Source organism: Lotus japonicus, chromosome 5, assembly GCF_012489685.1.
Source record: "Lotus japonicus ecotype B-129 chromosome 5, LjGifu_v1.2".
Taxonomy (NCBI): Eukaryota; Viridiplantae; Streptophyta; class Magnoliopsida; order Fabales; family Fabaceae; genus Lotus; species Lotus japonicus.
The window spans coordinates 33,335,846-33,354,765 of NC_080045.1; positions in this window are offsets into that span (position 1 = coordinate 33,335,846).

An 18,920-nucleotide genomic window follows, 5' to 3' on the forward strand; every position below is an offset into this window, starting at 1 on the left:
TGGGTCCTCTCTTGTTAGTTACCCCAGAGGTTCTGATCACCTTGGGTTTCTCAACATGGTAATGTAAAGGAATTTTTGCATGATATTTAGACATGGAGAAAGATCCCTTTTTAAGAGGAGGTTTAGCAACTTCAGCAGGTAAAGGATCAGGTAACATGGTACCAGAGGGAACAAAGCATTCATACAAAGATTTAGCTTTAGGCATAGAAGGCTCATTTCTAATTGGTTTAGAATAGCCAATGCCATGCATTCCATTTCTGCTTACGCCATAGATCATTGAAGCCATTAAGCTTCTATCTACGCTTTTAGCCAGGAATCTTTGAAAAGATTTTTCATACTTAGATTCATGCTTACTATCAGAGGCATCGCAGGCAATAACTTCTTCTAACTTAGCAATTTGATTCTTAAGCACAGAGTTAGTATTCACTAAAGCATGGTTATCATTTTTCAAATCAGATATGATTTTCTCATGTTCAGAAGGAGTTTTAGAAACAGCAGATAAGTTCTTTTTCAACTTCTTATGCTTAGACAATAAAGAGTTATACTTATCCATGATATCAGACAAAGCATGTTTCAGTTCAGAGGTTGAGAAAGAAGCGAATACCTCATTTTCATCGTCTGAGTTAGGATCTCCTTCTGATTCTGAGTCAGAGTCAACAGCATCCTTTGGCTCTGGTCCTTTGTCTTTGACAATGGCCATGAGTCCTTGGACTTCAACATCAGAGTCAACATCCTCTGACTCTGATTCATCAAAAGTCACCATCAGACTTTTCTTGGTCTTGAAGTGCTTCTTTGGCCTCTTGTCCTTCTTCAATTTTGGACAGTCACTTTTGTAGTGCCCTGATTCTTTGCACTCAAAGCATGTGACTTCCTTAATGGAGGACTTCTTCTGACCTGAGGATTCAGACTTTCCTTTGGCCTTTCCAGAGCCTTTGTACTTGCTTTGCCTGTGCTTCCAGATACGGTTGAGTCTTTTAGAGATCAGAGTCAGCTCATCTTCATCAGAATCTTCTGATGCTTCTTCAGATTCTTCTGCTTCAGCTTGAAGAGCTTTTGACTTTTCTGCTTTAGCCTTCTCAGATTTGGATTTTAAGGCTATTGACTTCTTCCTCAGATCTTGCATCTCTGAGCGCTTCAGCTCATGGCACTTCAGTATGCTGATGAGTTCTTCTAAACTCATACGCTCAACATCTCTCGTAAGCTCTATTGAAGTCACCTAGGGCATCCAGCTTTCAGGAAGACTTCTGATGACCCTTATGACATGATCTTTTGTTGTGTAGCTCTTGTTGAGAGGTCGTATTCCAGCTACAAGCAACTGAAATCTGGAAAACATTTCTTCAATGGACTCGTTTGGCTCCATGATGAAGGATTCATACTTTTGGATCAAAGACAATGCCTTTGATTATTTGACTTTCTTGTTTCCTTCATGAGACATCTTCAGGGATTCAAAGATGCCTTTTGCATACTCACGATCTGTAATCTTCTGGTACTCTTCATAAGAGATAGCACTTAGAAGAATTGCTCTAGCTTTGTGATGTTGTGAGTAAAGCTTCTTTTGATCTGCAGTCATCTCTGACCTTGGGATCTTCTTGCCTTCTTCATCAACTGGACACTCATAGCCATCCACAATAATATCCCAGAGATCTGCATCAAAACCCAGAAAGAAACTTTCAAGTCTATCTTTCCAATATTCGAACCTTTGACCGTCGAACATGGGAGGCTTTGCATTGTAACCATCTTTTTGAGTTTCACTGGTGGTAGCCATTGTTTTTCACACCGGCCCGAATCACTGAACACTGTTAGGTGTGGTAATCAGAACTTGCGCTCTGATACCAATTGAAGGTATTAAAAACGGTAGAAAGGGGGGGGGGTTGAATAACGTTTTCAGAATAAAACTTCCACCGTAAAGATTTTAACAAATCTTTCGAGAACAAAGTGCTTAAGATAAGAGATAGAAAAGCACACAAGGATTTTATCCTGGTTCACTTAATAAATCCCTCAAGCTAATCCAGTCCACCCGTTAAGGTGATTTCTTCCTTCTTAGAATGAAGGCAATCCACTAATCAGGTAAGTGTTACAACTGCACTTGAAACCTACAAGTGACTAACAATTACACTGACTTAGCTCACACTAAGATTCACTCTCTTAGTCTTCTCTAGGATCCGATCAAACTTGATCTCCTAAAGGTAACTAAACAACTGTTTAAGAAAGAAATGTTTACAAAGACTTTGCTTCTGAAAAGCTAATAGTAAACACAATGAATTCAGATGAAAGAATGCTTAGAAGGTTTTGAATATAGCTTGCGCGTGTGTAATTCTTCCAACCGCATCTTTCAATCTTCAGCCTCTATTTATACTCCAAGGATTAGGGTTTGAACGCTGCATGGAAATGCTACCGTTGGAGGGCAGTTCTGGAAATTCCAGCTTCTGCTGTGGCTGAGAATGTTAGGTAGGTCGTCAGGATAGTACATTTGCTTTTGTACTTGGATAGTGACTTGACCTTTAAACCTAGTAGACTTCTGATCAGGGGAATGCTTCATGTTGGAACTTGTGAGGCCAGTTGATCAGAGTCAGAGGGAAGCACAGATCCTCTGACCGTTGTATCTTCTGATTCTGAACTCAGAGGGAAGTACATGGTCTTCAGAGTCATCTTGCTTCTGGACATCAGAGTTTCCACTATTCAGCTTCTGAATCTTCAGAGTCTTCTACACCATCAGAACATCTGAACCTTCAGAGTTTCTTGGTTGTTAGAACGTCTGGATCTTCAGAACTTCAAGTGACTGAGTCCATATCAGAGCTTGTATGACTTCAGATCTTCTGAAGCATTTCTACTGTTCAGAGTGAACATAGATGTTGCGAAAGCGTTGCTTGGGTCACTCTTTATGCACAGTGCTTCTGATTTGTGTGAGATTGAATTGAGGTCAGAGCTTGTAAATAACACACTCAGAAAAACACGTTAGAGTACCATAATTGTTCACACTAAAATGTTAACTTGTTATCATCAAAACATAGAGTTGTACTACTCGATCAAAACTTGATCTTACAGCACACACACACACACACACACACACACACACACTCACACACATATATATATATATATATATTATACGTATATCATATAGTATAGTTATACTATTAGCTCATATTCACCTATTCCAACTCTCTAGGGTTTCGCGTCGCCTATGAGGTCTTTACCTGGTTGGTGGGATGTTACACGTAGGGGTCACGAATGCTTGTTGCTGAACGACTGAAGAGTTGGCGTTTGTCCTTACTTTCTTTCTGACGATTTGATTCAGTGAAGTGTGAAAGAAAGCAGATGAATTTTCGCGCATACATAGCTCTGATGTGAACTCATTTTTACCTTCTATTTTTTGTTCCAAACACGTCTTGCCCTGCTTCTTGAATAAGGGATTCTGAAAAAACGTGTTTTGTTCTGGTTAACATAGTGTGGGGCCCAATTAAATTGATATGGAGGCCAAGACTAATTTGTTGCCCACAGTAAATCTTGTGAGTTAAATGAGTAGCCTGTAACTGCAAAACCCTAGGCAGAATTATAGGAAAGATTTTGATAATTTTTATTCAAAATTTGAATCCCTTTTTCAGATATCTCCTTAGCTTTTATTGTTTTCATTTTCCATTCCTCTATCTCCTCCAAAGAATACCCTGATTCAAATAAATCACGTAACTGCTGCTCCAGTTTTGTTTCAGACTTGATTTCAGTAACGTTCAAATTCAATGCAGCGTCCTCACCAGAATCTCCTCCTGCCCGCCGCATGACATCATCTGAGGGAGTCCTGTTCCAGAATCACGTTCCTCCCCATCATTGACCTTGTATTCATCGTCGTCTTCCTTAGAATCCACATCTCTTGCCGACTCATAATCCTTTTCGTCACCTGCGTCTGGACTTGGCCCCATACCATCGAAATCGTCATCATCATCATAGCAATCATCGTCCTCAGATACATATTCCTTCACCGGCATAGATGGCATGCCTTCCATTTTCCCATAATCATAAGTAGCAGCATCTTTCTCAACCAATACAATACATGACGTTCGCCCAACATTCACAGACATAGTGAAACTTTGTAGTAGCGGATGATTCATTCGAATTAAAATTCGTGCGTAATCCACTCGATGTCGAGACAACGTTGCAGGATCAGACGACACATATGTCCCAAGCATATTTCCAATCACTGTAAAAAAAGATTCAGTCCATAGTCCCAACGGAACCTGCCACAACCGGACCCAAACAAGATGTGCAGCTCCAAAGGTTAGCACTGTGCACGGCCTAACATCCGTCAGCTTCTGCTCCAAAAAGTACAGGCACTTTGTGATCGTGTCCTGCATTTCCTCCTTGTTCTCGAATTCCAGCAAGACTTCATTTTCACCCAACGGGATTAACCGGAAATTGTATAACCCGATTTGGGCGAACGCATACTGTAAATCCTTAACTGGCATACGTTCAATTGTGCGCGCCTGAGCGCATCTTTGCACCCAAGCTTCATCTAAATCTGATGCACTCAACTTCAATTGGCAACTATAATTTTGTCGTGGAAGCTCCTTTGACTGCTCTTGCTGTTCTTGCTGGCGTTCCTCTGTGGCATGTCCACGATCCTGGGGTGGGGCTTTTGGTCGCCATACCTTCCCCTGAATTTCATATCGACCTTCCAGCGAAGGTGCTTTGGACGGGCGAAAAGGCTGTTGAAATTTTGCTTTCTGCACCACAATAAAATTACCCTCCAACCGAAGCCCATTGAACTTTCGAATTGCCTGCCACGCTTCATCATTATTCTGATATCGAACAAACCCAAATCGGAAACGCTGGCCAAATTTCCTTTTCTGTTGGATAAACACGTCTCGTAGCTTTCCTACTCTGCCAAAGATGGATTGCAATTTTGCTACTGTAATCCGATCGCCGAGGCCATTATCAAATATAGAGAACGACTCCACTGGCTGTTTAGAGTCTCGTGGCTTGAAACCTTGGCTCTCCCCCTATTGTTTGCGTCTATCCCCTTGCGGAACATGTTGTTCCCTTTTCTGATCATGTCTCCCTTGTTGCCTCTGTGTTGTTCTCACTACATCTCCAACAATCCTTGTGTGTCGTCGTCGTTCCCCTGAATCATAAGAATTACGCCCCCATTGTTGTGTTCGACCTGAAACCGCCGCCGCTCTCCACCATGGCTGGAACCACCGTGCCGGCGGTTCCCTTGCAGAGCCTCTCTCTCTACTCTCTCTCATTTTTTCTTTAGTATAATGTTACTATAATACCCTTATTTAATTTTACTAGTACCATGTGCAACTATTAAATTCTACTTAGATAGAGACGAATGTAGTTAATAGAGAAGAGTTGTAGTTGGTTGATATGAAAGGTGATAAGTGAGAGAAAATTTATTAAATTAGGGTATATGTCGAAAAAATTAGCAAAAAATTCATTGATTTCTAAAACAACAAACATTTTGGAATATTGAAAGAGTGTCCAAAACAACAATCTTTCAGGAAAGGAGGGATTAGTAATTAGCAATAGCTCCTACTACCCTGAGAGGGAGAAAAATCTCATCTTCTTTCATTACATATATAGTCTGTACTTATTTATGTTTAAATTACACTGTTTAAAAGCTCTTACGAGGAAGAACATTTTATTTGAAAATATCTTCATGTTAAAACTTAAGTAAAAATAAATTTCAATATTTTTTTTCAGATTTTTTTTCAAATATATATATATATATATATATATATATATATCCTTAAATAAACTTAATAAAATATTACGCCCTGCATGACACGGGATAACACTAGGCTGTCTTACAATTACATGAACTAGGCTATCTTATCCCGTTAAATTCCCGTTTTTGTTTATTATCATTGTACGCAAAGCTAATCCATACAAAAACATGTATTTGCAGCTTACTAAGCAAAAATCATGATATTCTTAGATGGCCAATTTGGAAGATTTTAATCAAGACATTCATCTACTCATTCGACTATTCATGTCGGATTATTGGGTTGCTCAATTTAATTCTATAGCATTTCTTAACTCTTGTTGTGTGGTTGTTTTGCCTCTGTTTAAACCTAGAAAATTTTATATATACTACTATATTGGAAATACAAAGTCTAATCTTCATTTTTACTCGAGCGTTGTTTCCTCATTATCAATCTGTACATACATAATTTAAATGCAAGAGAAAAACCTGTTGTGCAACATACGGCTAATCACACTAGTATGATAAATAATATTAATAATACAAAATGAGTGTCAACCAATAGCTACCATAAACATCTCTTTTTTTTCTAAAAGAGAAGACTTTATTGATATAATGAAGTCATGAGAAAAACCTCTCATGATCTAAAGATTACAAAACGAAACACTCACCAAGTGATCAACCTCACTCAAGAAATCTGTCTCATTAAAACCTTCATAAGGAAAATCCAGTGGAAAAAACCATTAGGAAGGAAAAAGAGTACAGAAATCAAGAGTTAAACAAAGAAAAACATACAACTCCCTTCCCATTGAAATATATGTATCTTTTCCCTTGTCATACCATAGTGTCCTAGCTGCCCTTTTTTCTAGCCCAGCATTGCAGCAACATATAAAGCCCGAAAACCTCAAGTCATTGGGAACATGCCTTCATACAGCTGTCAGTTCCTTCCCTTAACCTTTGGTACACCAATTCCAGGTCAATGAAAATCTTTTTCTACCTTTATTCTCCATGCTCCAAATCTGATTTATCCTCCAACCTAAGCAATCCACCATATCAGCATAACATAACCCCACCATAAATAGACCTGCTCTTATATTGAGTGAAACCCGTCAATAGCCAATACACAGCAAACTAACAATCAAAAGATGTTTTTCTTATATTTATATCAAATATCGCAAAGATTAAAAAGGAAAAAAAACCATAAAATTAAAAGTAGTTAATGACTCTCCAATTTTAAAAGAAATTACTTGATCCTCATGCAGTGAGAAAATATATCATAAGATATAAAACATGGATGTTGATTATATATGTTTAGCAAAAAGAACATTCACATAAGGAAAATAATTAAACGAATTGTAACGTATCATCAATACTCATGATATACAATGAATACAACCAATCAAGAAATGAGTTGTTAATAATAACTTCATTACATTAACAATGTTGAATGTGCATCTAAAATATTACAAAACATTAAAACTTGAGGAATCTAGAATGGAAATAAAATAGAGTAGCCATCAGCAACAACGAAATTGATGATAACAAGGTAGCACAACTTTGTCCTAACTTCGTCCCTGTGAACAAGACAACCTTGCCACCAGAAATTAAGCAACTTACTCACGATACTTACGGTGATGTATTGCTTAGTTTAGAGACCACGAGAACAAAAGTAACCACAAACGAAACATAAAAGTGTGAGAAAAAGTCTTCAAATGCTCTTTTGACTAAACATGTCACACCCTGATTTCGGTGGCGTCACTTTAGTAACTCAAGAATAAAATAAAGCGGAAAAGCAGGTATTTTTTCTTCGTTTTGTTTAAATAAAAAGACTTTTCGATATAAAGACTCATCCCAATCGCGATTAACAGCGATTAATATACAATACAAGCACACCCTTGCTGTAACTAAAAACATCGTCACGAGTGTCCTCAAGTGACGGAAAGTAACATCAAGTACTAAAAGTATTGCCCAACGGCAAACAAGTGCGACCCATAGATAGAGTCATGAGTTTTATAAATACAGTCCTCCGAAAAGTAAGTCAGCCCAAAACGGCTTCCAAAAAAAAACTTCTTACGTCCGACTACTCCATGCGATTCCCATCTACGGAGAACCACACCAAAAGCAACCTGTCGGAAACTACCCTGTCCAAAAAGTACAAATGACGAATCAGAGCTATGACACTAACACCCAACCTTAGTAGGCTCTAAACACCCATACCCTATACTTCCATCATCGACCCTTCCTCGATCAGGCATGAAGTCTGGGTCCTCGTCGAAAGCTTCAGTAATAGTCATTTCGCTCCGGGTCTTTTCCGCACAACGAATCATCACGAACCGGCTGACGGACGCCTGGCAGCAGGCCGACCGCCCAAACACAAACATACAAACAAAGCCAAGGCGCTAGGGTCAACTCACGGAATAAAATAGATAATACAACCAACATGTGATAAAGGGGGTATATATATATGTTGTATATATACATATAAGTTATGCATTGCCTACCCTAAGATTTATACAAAGCATGTTATCAAATCTCTTACACAATTCAATCATTAAAACACATAACGATGTTTATCAACATCAAATCATCAAATCTCAACAACTATAGTTAAAGTGCATGATATGTCATGCAACGTTAGTCATAATAAGATGCATGGTGTGCCAATGCAAGATATGCTGACATAAACCCGAATAACGTCACTCTGCTTGGCGACGGGACAAATCAACAACGTCACTCTTCTTGGCGACGGAACAAATCAACGACGTCACTCTGCTTGGCGACGGGACAAACCAACGGTATTGCCACTTATAGGCTGGGCACCTCGAGACGGTCGTAACACTGGCCTCGTGTTTAACCATTTCTGCTCGGGCGTCGCTTATCACCTTTGGCTATAGTCAAGACAGTACAAACTCTACATGGTTTGACCATTTCTGCTTGCTATGCCGGACATCTACAGGCACGATACAACTCTACATGGATGATCGTTACCTCCTGTTGTGCCAGGTATAGTCAGGACCGATTCAACTCTGCATGGCTGATCGTTACTTCCTGCTATACCGAAGTACTCTGCTTGGCACTTCATCGCGTATATGCATGTGTGCAATATGATTATCAAAACCACGACTCGTCCTCACAGGTAAAAATTGGTTCATTGACCAGAGGCTTCTATAACGAGAAACCTAGGCTACAGTCAAGACGGTACAAACTCTACATGGTTTGCCCATTTCTGCTTGCTACGCCAGACATCAACAGGCACGATACAACTCTACTCGACTGACCGTCACTTCCTGTTGTGCCAAGAGTACTCTACATGGTACCTTACTAACACCCAGACCCTTGGCTAAAGCCCATCTCCAAAATCTTTTCCATAAAAATGAGTTCCCTTAAAAACAATATTTCTTTTATTAGGTACAGTGTTCCATCGTAAGTTAGTGCATTATGTCGTTAGTTCCAAAGTTCAGTTTTCATTTCCAACACCTTTCAAAATAAAGTTCCCAAAGATAGGATCACCGACCCATTCCCGTTTTCCAAACTCACTTTCATTCCTAAGTCTTTTCCGTTGAATCATCGTCATTACTTAAAAGCATTATATCCTTAATAAATATATTATGGATTTATTTACATAAAACAGATTATGATTATTTTCGGTCCAAAACTCTATAAGTTCAAAGATCCCAATAAACCCAAGTAATTCCCCGGAAAGGTCTCGATTCCTAAAACAATAAAGGCTCGAACCTTGGTTCGACCTATCAAACATTCCCAATACGAACCCGTCATTGCCATGACAAAGATAAGTGTATTCTACACTCCAAAAGTGGCATCAAAATGCACGAATATAGTCAGCACAATTTAATCATAAACTCAAATGCATCAAGCTCTATCGAGCGATGAATCAATATGGCAGTGCTGTAACCATAACCTTGTCATATCCACTAGAAAGCGATAAGACAGAAACCAGTAAACGACCGAAGCCTCTCAGAAAACGGAGACACACGTCTCATATAAGTTCACTCGGCCGAAGCCTCCAGAAAACATTTTCCAGTTCGAAGCGATACACAATATCCAAGCAATATTCAATATCAAGCAATAACCAAGTCGAAGTTATCGACGCCTACAATACAAATAGCTAGTAAGTAAGTTGCCCTAACCTCGAGTTGTTCCCGTCTCGCGGTGTAGGTCTCCCTCACAAGCTTGTTCAGTCAATCCCAAAGTTTCCACAATTGAACCTTTGAGCAAACAAAGCAATAATGAATCAACACAAGTCGATACAGTCGAAACAATCCTAACTAATGTTCGACGAAGCTCAAGAAGCTTCAGAGTACAACATTTAGGCACGAATGGAAGGGCTTCCCCCGAATGGATGAGTTTTGACTCGATTCAAGTTTTGTACAAAAACACTTTATTCGCTAAAACGTGCATAACTCGAGCTAAAGAACTCGGAATGACACGAAACCGGAGCCAAAATTTCGACAGTTGAAAAAGCTACGCAATGACTCAGGTCATAGAGACCAAAAAATTATTTTTGGACACGGTACCCAAGCAAATAGGTTTCGGCCACTATGGAAACTAAGGTTTTCAAACTTTTTCTTCGATCTAAATCAATTCCTAGGTATTCTTAGGCGATATCTAGACCAGGGAAACTCTCAGAAAAATTATCGGGTCGAAAACTGGCGCAGGGGTATTTTGGTCAATATTTTCAGCTCAGAATTTCAAAATGGGAATTTCGAAAAACAAATTGGATGGGGACGTCACCAACGACGTTTATGACAACTAATCCTACTAGCGCTAAGCTAAGTCGAGAGTTTTAAGCCTAAAGAACGAAGCTTTGGCCAAAAATGGGTATTTTACTCAGAATTGAAACTCGGCGGCAATTCGGCGAGATTCAGCAGAAAACAACCGGATATTCATGCTCTAGAGCACGTAGGCAATAAGTTTAGACACTGAAATCAAGTTATTTGGACAGTTTTACAAAAAGCTCAAAACTTTGAGCACAGAAAGACATAGCGAAAAGCGTCAGAATTGACGATCAGAAGCAAGAATAGCATCAGTACCTCGAGGTCTACGCGTAGCAACGAATGGTGCAACGATCAGGCAAGAAACGGCGAAAATCTTTTCTCCTCCTCTCCTCCTCCTTGCTCGCGGGTTTGGGTGAAATGGGTGAAGGGTTTTTTTGAAATTTTTTCATTTTCTAGCTATTTATAGGTTTTGGAAAATGCGGAAAAATGAAAATTTCGCGATTCCGATTTTTCCTACTGATTCCAACGTATTTTAGACACAATAATCTTCCCGCTGAATCTTCTAATTCTTCAAAGAAATATCAGTATGATTTTTGGTTTTCGAGGCTTGTTTTTAATGTTTACCGGCTTAAAATGCACTTTATGGTTTTGACCTCGTATGCAGAAACTTCCTTCTGAAGAAAGATTTGGAACGTCGATTAGAGTGGGCGTACGCGAATGAAATCTTTATTTGAAGCTCCGAATAGAAAAAGTCTTCATCGTCCGTTGATTTTAGGGTTTCTGAACTATCAGGGTTTCGGTTTCGGCAAACTTCCGAGTATTGGAATTTGACCTTCGTACATTCTAGGGTTTCGTATCGGAACGCTTATCATGGAAAGGGATAAGAGAAATTCTTATATTCCTCTTGAAGATTTTTGGAATATTTTCCTATAGTGTTCCAAGGGTATAAATTAATCTTTTTCCTAAGGTTCTTGTGCTAGGCGTAAGCGAATAAGACTCACGCTATAAGTTTCGTCGATTCGAATATTATCCTTAGTCTTTTCCTGAATTATCTCCTTCATAATTTATTCCATCTAATGAACACTTGTTCTGTTTTTTTCTTCCTTCACGTTACATCGAAACCTAATCGTGAATATAAATTTAATTAATTTATTCTGAGCTTAAAAACTTGGGTCTCACAAAATAGGTTAGAACCAGTAAGCCTTCGATTTTATCAATTTTATCGGTTTTTGACCTGTTTAAAAGCATATGATTTTGAAGGCAAACCAAACTGGCCAATGGGGTGCTTTCCGATCCTACCGGTTGGATTGGACTGGCTGACTCAGTTTTCATAACCATGATTAATATTGAAATATGGAAATTTTCCAAATCAAGAAAGGGAGACCTCTAATATGCACATAGACAAACTTGTGTAATGTTGCAAGTTGCTTTTTACATACAGTTATGGGTTTGCCAGTTAGGGACGACGTTGTGCTACCATCAATTTTGTTGTTGCTGCTGATGCACCATTTTATTTTACTTTCGTCATAGATTCATCAAGTTTTAATGTTTTATTCTATTTTAGATGCTCATTCTGCGTTGTCAAGGGAATGAAGTTTTTATTTGCATCTCATTTGTTGATTGATTTATTTATGATATAATATGAGTATTTGTTCTTGTACATTGGAAAAATAAACTATAGCCCTTTAGGGTTTATCCCTAGACCTTCCCGTCCCCAACCTATATATCCACCAGCTCTTACCACTTGAGCTATTCTACGGAACTATAATATGAGTATTGATGATACCTTATAATTCTTTTAATACTTTTTTTATGTGAATCTTCATTTTTTATGCATATATATATATATATAATTAAAGATCCATTATTAATGTCTTATAACATATTTTCTCGTTGCATCAGAATCATGTGATTTCTTTTACTTAATCCTTTGGTGTTTTTTCCTTTTTAATCTTTGCTTGATTTAATGTCAATTTAAGAATAATATGAGAGAGATTTAATCAACAAATAATAGAGATATCTATGGTAATTATTGGTTGAGACTCTTTTTTTTTTTAAATAATTTATTATACTAGTGTGCTTACCCGTGCGTTACATGACGTGTTTTGCTCTTGGACTTAAATCACGCGTGAACCGATTGATATTGATGAAACAACTCTTGAATGAGAACGAAGATTAGACTATCATAATTCCAATATAGTAGTACACAAAATAATTCTAATTGAAGGTTTCAACATAGGCAAAATAACCAAACAACAACAGGTAACAAATGCTATTGTTCCGTACTAGAGCTTACTTAGGTATGAAAGGTACACTGACTAAACCCTAACAGAGCATAAATGGAAAGATGATGTAAAATAAGGTAATATTCTCATTAATCATTCAAAAAGTCCCTAGTACAAGATGATGATCCCCCTTTTATAGTGGGTGTGGTCCTTATCTAGAATGTTCCCATATTTGGGCCTCACAACCGAGGCCCAAATCCCTATGCGAATGAGACAAACCCAAAAGAATCTACAGCTGGCCTAGGACCACACGTAGGTCAAGTGTCCATTTGTTCTTATTATACTTGCCGGGCATCCGGTTGCTGGGTATCCCACCATGCTCTTCTAGTATCTTGGGCGGGCAATAGGTTATTACAGGCCCGCCCGGTACACAAGCCAACAAGACATGAGACTAAATGTGATTTAGTTGAAGTGTCTTTACTGCGTCTTTCTAATTCTCAGGGGTATGCTATGAATGTCGCCAAGCCCTTAAGGTGTGTAAATAATACGAAGTCCACCGTTTATTTTTGAATGAGTTGTCCATCAGTTATGGCGATCTCTTTTTTTTTTTGTGCGGTCGCGTGACTTGGCCCTCAAGCTTGTCTTTTCACTTCCTGGTTTAAGGGTGGAGCAGCGGTCTTTCCGCCGTTTGTCAATCAAACGTCAATCACTTTTTTCTTACTGACACACGTTTCCACACCTTCCCAAAAATTTTCCATCATTAGCAATAAATACAGTTGTCATTTCCGCGCGTTTTAAGGGGGTTCCTGATTGGTGCAAGCCTCGACTCATGCTGTTTCAGTTTTCAAAATTCTCTCCTCTTTAACACACCACGGTTCACACTCCTTATTCCACTCATTCACTCTCCTTTTGCTTTGCCTATAAAAACCCCCTCACCGTCATTCTCTATTCTTACCGTCTTTCTCCAAGTTTTAAGCTTTTCGTGGTTTCTCGCTTTTTCAAGCTTCCCCAGTTTCCGATCTGACCTTGCTCCGACCGTCGTCATTGCGCGGTGCTTCTCCTTAGCCCACGTCCTTGCCACCTATTCGTACAGTTCTCCCCCTGGTTAGTTTCTTGCCCTATTCCCTTTTACTTGTAGTTTCAATGTCTTTTCTTCTTCTCATTGTCTGTTCATCTTCGTTCTTCATCTCTTGCTTCTTTATATGAAATTTCCCAGAATATCTTTAAATAGCAATAGTGTGTCATCTCTTGATGTGTCTTCGTTGTTTTCGACGTATGAGGAAGTTTCCTCGCCGTCTGTCGTCGTGATTCCTGATTCCCCCACTGTTCAAGATGATTCCGGCCCCGTCGGTTCTATTGATTCTGTCCTTTCTTCCAACGATGGTTTATCATCGCCAGAATGACGATCCAATGAACACTTGGTTGAGGACAAGTGTTTGTATCGTTCCGTTTGGGGTAGCATTGGGAGCATCACTCATCGATTGACCGTCTTGGGTTTCACGAAGTTGAACCTCGTCACCGCCTGTAATGACGATTTGCACTTGAACGTCCTACCCTGTGGCGATGATGATTTTGTTATTCTTCGAAAGGAGACATCAGATGAATCGCCTGATTTCTTTTACTTATACGACTATCTTTTTTCCGATCTTAACATAAAACTTCCCTTTCCTCCCTTTATTTTCCATGTTCTTTCTTTTTTGAATGTGGTGCCTTGCCAACTTCTACCCAATGCATGGGGTTTTATACGATGCTTTGAGGTTTTGTGCGATCATCTAAGCTTTACACCGACTTACCCCTTATTCTTTTTCTTTTACAAGTCTGTCACCAAAAAGCCTACTTCCATTAAATGGATTCCTCTCCTCGCCCGAAAGAAAATGAGCCTATTCACCCCTCTCAAGAGTCATTACAAAGTATGGCAAAAGAAATTTTTTAAGATCGTTGAGTCGCCTGGGATAAGCAATCTTTTCCGAGATTCCAAAAACTGTCCTCTCTTTCCTTTTTATTGGAACAAAAATCCTCGCCGGAAAATTTCTATTTCATTTGAGGCCTTAGAGATTTTCGAGCGAGGGGTTGTCGCTTACCTCCAATCATTGCCCACATTTTCGGGCCATGGCTTGATTGAGGCCTCCAAGAATGGAACTGTGGCTCAATTATTTAGTAAGTTATTTATTTCTTCATATGCTTGCTCCTGTAGCTCGCCATTTTTCTTGTGTTTAACATTGTTTTTTCTGTACAACAAAAATGGGCAAAGGTAAGGCTGATGCCAGTGCTTTGAGCATGGAGGCGTATTTAGCTCAAGCCGCCGCTGAAATTGAGAAGAAGAAGGCTGCGGAAAATGAGAAGAGGAAAAATCAAGAGTCCCGCCTTGAGGGCAATTCTGATGTCGGGACTGAGCGGGACCCCAAGCGTCAAAGGACTTCTAGTGGCGCTCATGAGAAGACTGGTAGTGATAGGATTCACCAATAACAAAACTTGAGCCAACCTGGCCCAACTAAATCCAAGCCGACTGTGGAGAAAAAGAAGGGGGATGCTCATCCACCGCCACCCCGCCAAGATCCAAATGCAGCCGCCACTGTTGATCGCCCTGCCACGCCTTTCGTTCATGCTGACTCTAGCTCAGCTGTTTGGGGCGACCTTCCTCCCGTCCTTTTGAGCCTAAGTGATCCGCACTCCAATGGTTTGGACTTCATGAATCGTACCTTTGATAACCGGCTTCACAAGGATGTCGCGCGTCAAGGCGCTCCCAAAATTGCTTCACTGGCCATTCATCATGCTCTTTCCGCCGCTAGCTCCGTGGCGGGATGGTTCAATATGTGCGGGATATGCATACAGCTAAATCCCGCCTTGAGAAGAAGGTAAATGAATGGAAGATCGCTTATGACAAGCTGAAAGGTGATGCCGAGACCGCCAACAAGCGTGCTAATCTAGCACTGAAGGCTTCTGAGGACAAGCTCGCCAAGGTGTCGGAACAACTGTCCACATCTGACTTACTCCTTCAAAAGGAGAAGTCTTTGAAGGACACTATTGACACCAAGCATACGGCTGCTCGGCTAAGGTGCAAGAAGCTGGCGGGCAAGTACAAGCGTTTGAAAGCCTCCATCCTTGGGTGAGCTTCTCACCAATTTGCTCAAGGTTTTGTCAAGGCTAAAGACCAACTAAGCATTGTTGAGCCTGAGTTTGACTTTTCCCGAATTGGATTTTTGAAGGAGATTCAAGATGGCCAAGTTGTTGGCCCTGATGACATCGACCTTGATCTTGTTCCGAAATTTGATTCGGAAAGTGAGTTGGAGGAAGAAGATGATGAAGATGGTGATGATGATGGGCGGGATCCCAATGCATCTTTGAACAAGGATGACCAGGCCCCCGCCTGATTTATGTTTATGAATGTCTTTTTGTATTTGGGCCTTTGCCCGTCCTTGCATGGGCTTTTTTTGTCCGTTGTTTTCCGTGTATTGGGCCTCGCCCTGTTTTGTTATGTAATGGGCATCGCCCCCGTTTATGAATGATGTACCTTTCAATTTGTCATCGCAAGTGATGTTTTTGTTATGCTTTCTTGTTTTTACTCATACTAGAGTTTATTTCTTGTTGGTTTTATTTATTGAGATTTGTGCTCGCCCATGGCGAGACTTACTGGCTTGAGTTTTATCTCAAGGCTTTGGCACATTTTACTGGCCTTAGTCGTTTTACGGATGTGGCTTGGTTTCTAGTGGCCACTAGAATTGCCAAGGCTTTTTTTACTCAGTGGCGACACTTTCTTATTCCGAAAGACTTACTCGTGGTAGCTTGTACCTTGAGGCAATTCACTCCTTTAAACATATAAGTAAGATTGCGTAGTTGAAATAAACATCAAACTTAGAAAAAATTTCATTAATTTCTGGGCATGGGAGCTATTGTCCCTTCATTTACATTTGTCGCCTCATTAAAAACCTCATGTAGAGGAAAAAAGAGTGCGACTTCTTTATGTTTCTTTTTAACTAAAATACTGCCTCAAGTGCGAGGCATTCCATGTACGAGGAATTCTTTTGCCATCTAGCTGTTCCAGCTTGTAAGCTCCGTTCCCCATGTCTCCTATCACCCTGAAGGGTCCATCCCAATTTGGCGAGAGTTTGTTGTGTTTGGTGGGTAATGTCCTTTTTCGAAGCATTAAATCTCCCGCCTTCATTGTTCTTGGTACCACCTTTGTTTCATATTTCCGGGCGACCCTTCCCTTGCTTGCTTCATTCCTTAGATGTGCTTCCCTTTGTTCCTCAGGCAACATGATTAAGTTGGCGATCAAATTTTCCCCATTTTCAATTTCGTGAAATCTGGATACCCGCCAACTTTGATTTTCAATTTCCACAGGTAACATTGAATCGGTCCCATATGTCAACCAGTACAGCGTTTCTCCAGTGCTTGTTTGTTCAGTTGTATTGTACGCGCATAAGACACCAGGTAATTCTTCAACCCATAAACCTTTCACCTCATCCAACTTCTTCCTTAAACCGTTCAAAATCACTTTGTTAGCTGATTCAGCTTGTCCATTAGTTTGTGGATGTTCAACTGAAGCAAACCTCATCTCAATCCCAAGATCCACACAAAATTCCCTTGTTAAATTGCTGGTAAACTGAGTGTCATTATCCATCACCAACCCCATCGGAACACCAAACGTACACACTATTCTCTGCCATAGAAAGTTTATGACTTTGGCAGTTGTAATGGTTGCCAATGCTTCAGCCTCTATCCATTTTGTGAAGTAATCTACCGCCACCACAATGTACTTCATTTGTGCTTTTGCCACTGGAAATGGGCCTAGAATGTCCGTCCCCCACATGGCGAATGGCCATGGCGCCATCATGGTTGTCAAGTGCTCTGGCGGGGCTTTATGTAGATCTACAAAGACTTGAAATTTGGTACATTTCTTGACATACTCCAGACAATCTTTCTTGATTGTTGGCCAATAAAACCCGGTCCTTAAAACTTTTACGGCGAAAGATCGCCCACCTATGTGGCTGGAGCACACACCTTCATGAACTTCTGCCATGATATCCTGAGCCTCCTTGATGTCCACACATTTGAGTAATGGTGACATGATTCCCCGCCTGTATAACTCGTCATCTATTAGGGTATAGAAACTAGCCTCTCTTCGCTTTTCTCTTGTGTTTAAATTATCTTCCTTAGGGGGATTTTTTAATAAACTTTTTGATTGGTTCCATCCATGAAAGGTCCCCTTCTGTTATTTCTTTCATCGCTATCTCTACTAAGTCAATGCTCGGGCGAGGATGAGTCTCTTGTATTACTGTCTGATAATTGCCTAGTCGACTTTGCTAAAACATTCGCCCGCTCATTTTGACTTCTTGGGATATGCTCTATCCTTACCTCCTCAATCGCCATCATTAGTCTGTGAACAATTTCCAAGTATTTGGAAAGTTGTGGGTCCTTCACTTGATATTCTCTCTTCACCTGTTTAACCACCAGCTGAGAGTCGCCTTTGATAAACAATTTCTGGACTCCTAGTTTGATGGCGAGTCTCAATCCGGCTGTCAATGCTTCATATTCCGCTTGGTTGTTGCTTGCCTTGAATTCAAATTTTAATGATTGTTCAATTGTCATTTTGTGTGGACCTTCGATGGTTATCCCTGACCCACTACCTTTGTCATTTGATGACCCATCGACGGATAGGATCCATTCGCCACCTATGTCGTCGCTCTCCGAGGGCGTCATTTCAGCTACAAAATCAATTAAACTTTGGATAGTGACAGTCCCTCTTAGCTCATACTGAATGTCATACTTTGATAGCTCGACAGACCAGCTGACTAGTCGCCCTGATAGGTCAGGCTTCTGGAGCACTTGTCTCAACGGAATGTCGGTTTTAACCTTCACTTGAAAACTCTGAAAATATGGCCTAAGTCGCCTTGCTGTTTTCAAGATTTCCAATGCCGCCTTTTCAATTTTTTGATATCGCACTTCTGCGCCGTGCAAAGTATGGCTGACAAAGTAGACAAACTTGTATTTTTTCTTTTCTTCTTGAAGTAAAACTGTGCTGACCGCCTTGTCGGTGACCGCTAAGTAGAGAATTAAAGGAACGCCTGGAGCTGGTTTGGATAGAATTGGTGGTGTTGCCAATAATTCCTTCAACTTGTTAAATGCTTGCTCACATGATTTATTCCACTGAAATGTTGAATTTTTCTTCAAACATGTAAAGAACGGGGCGGCTTTATCTCCCGCCATGGGCAAGAAACGGGATAGAGCGGCCAATCGCCCTGTTAACGTTTGTACCTC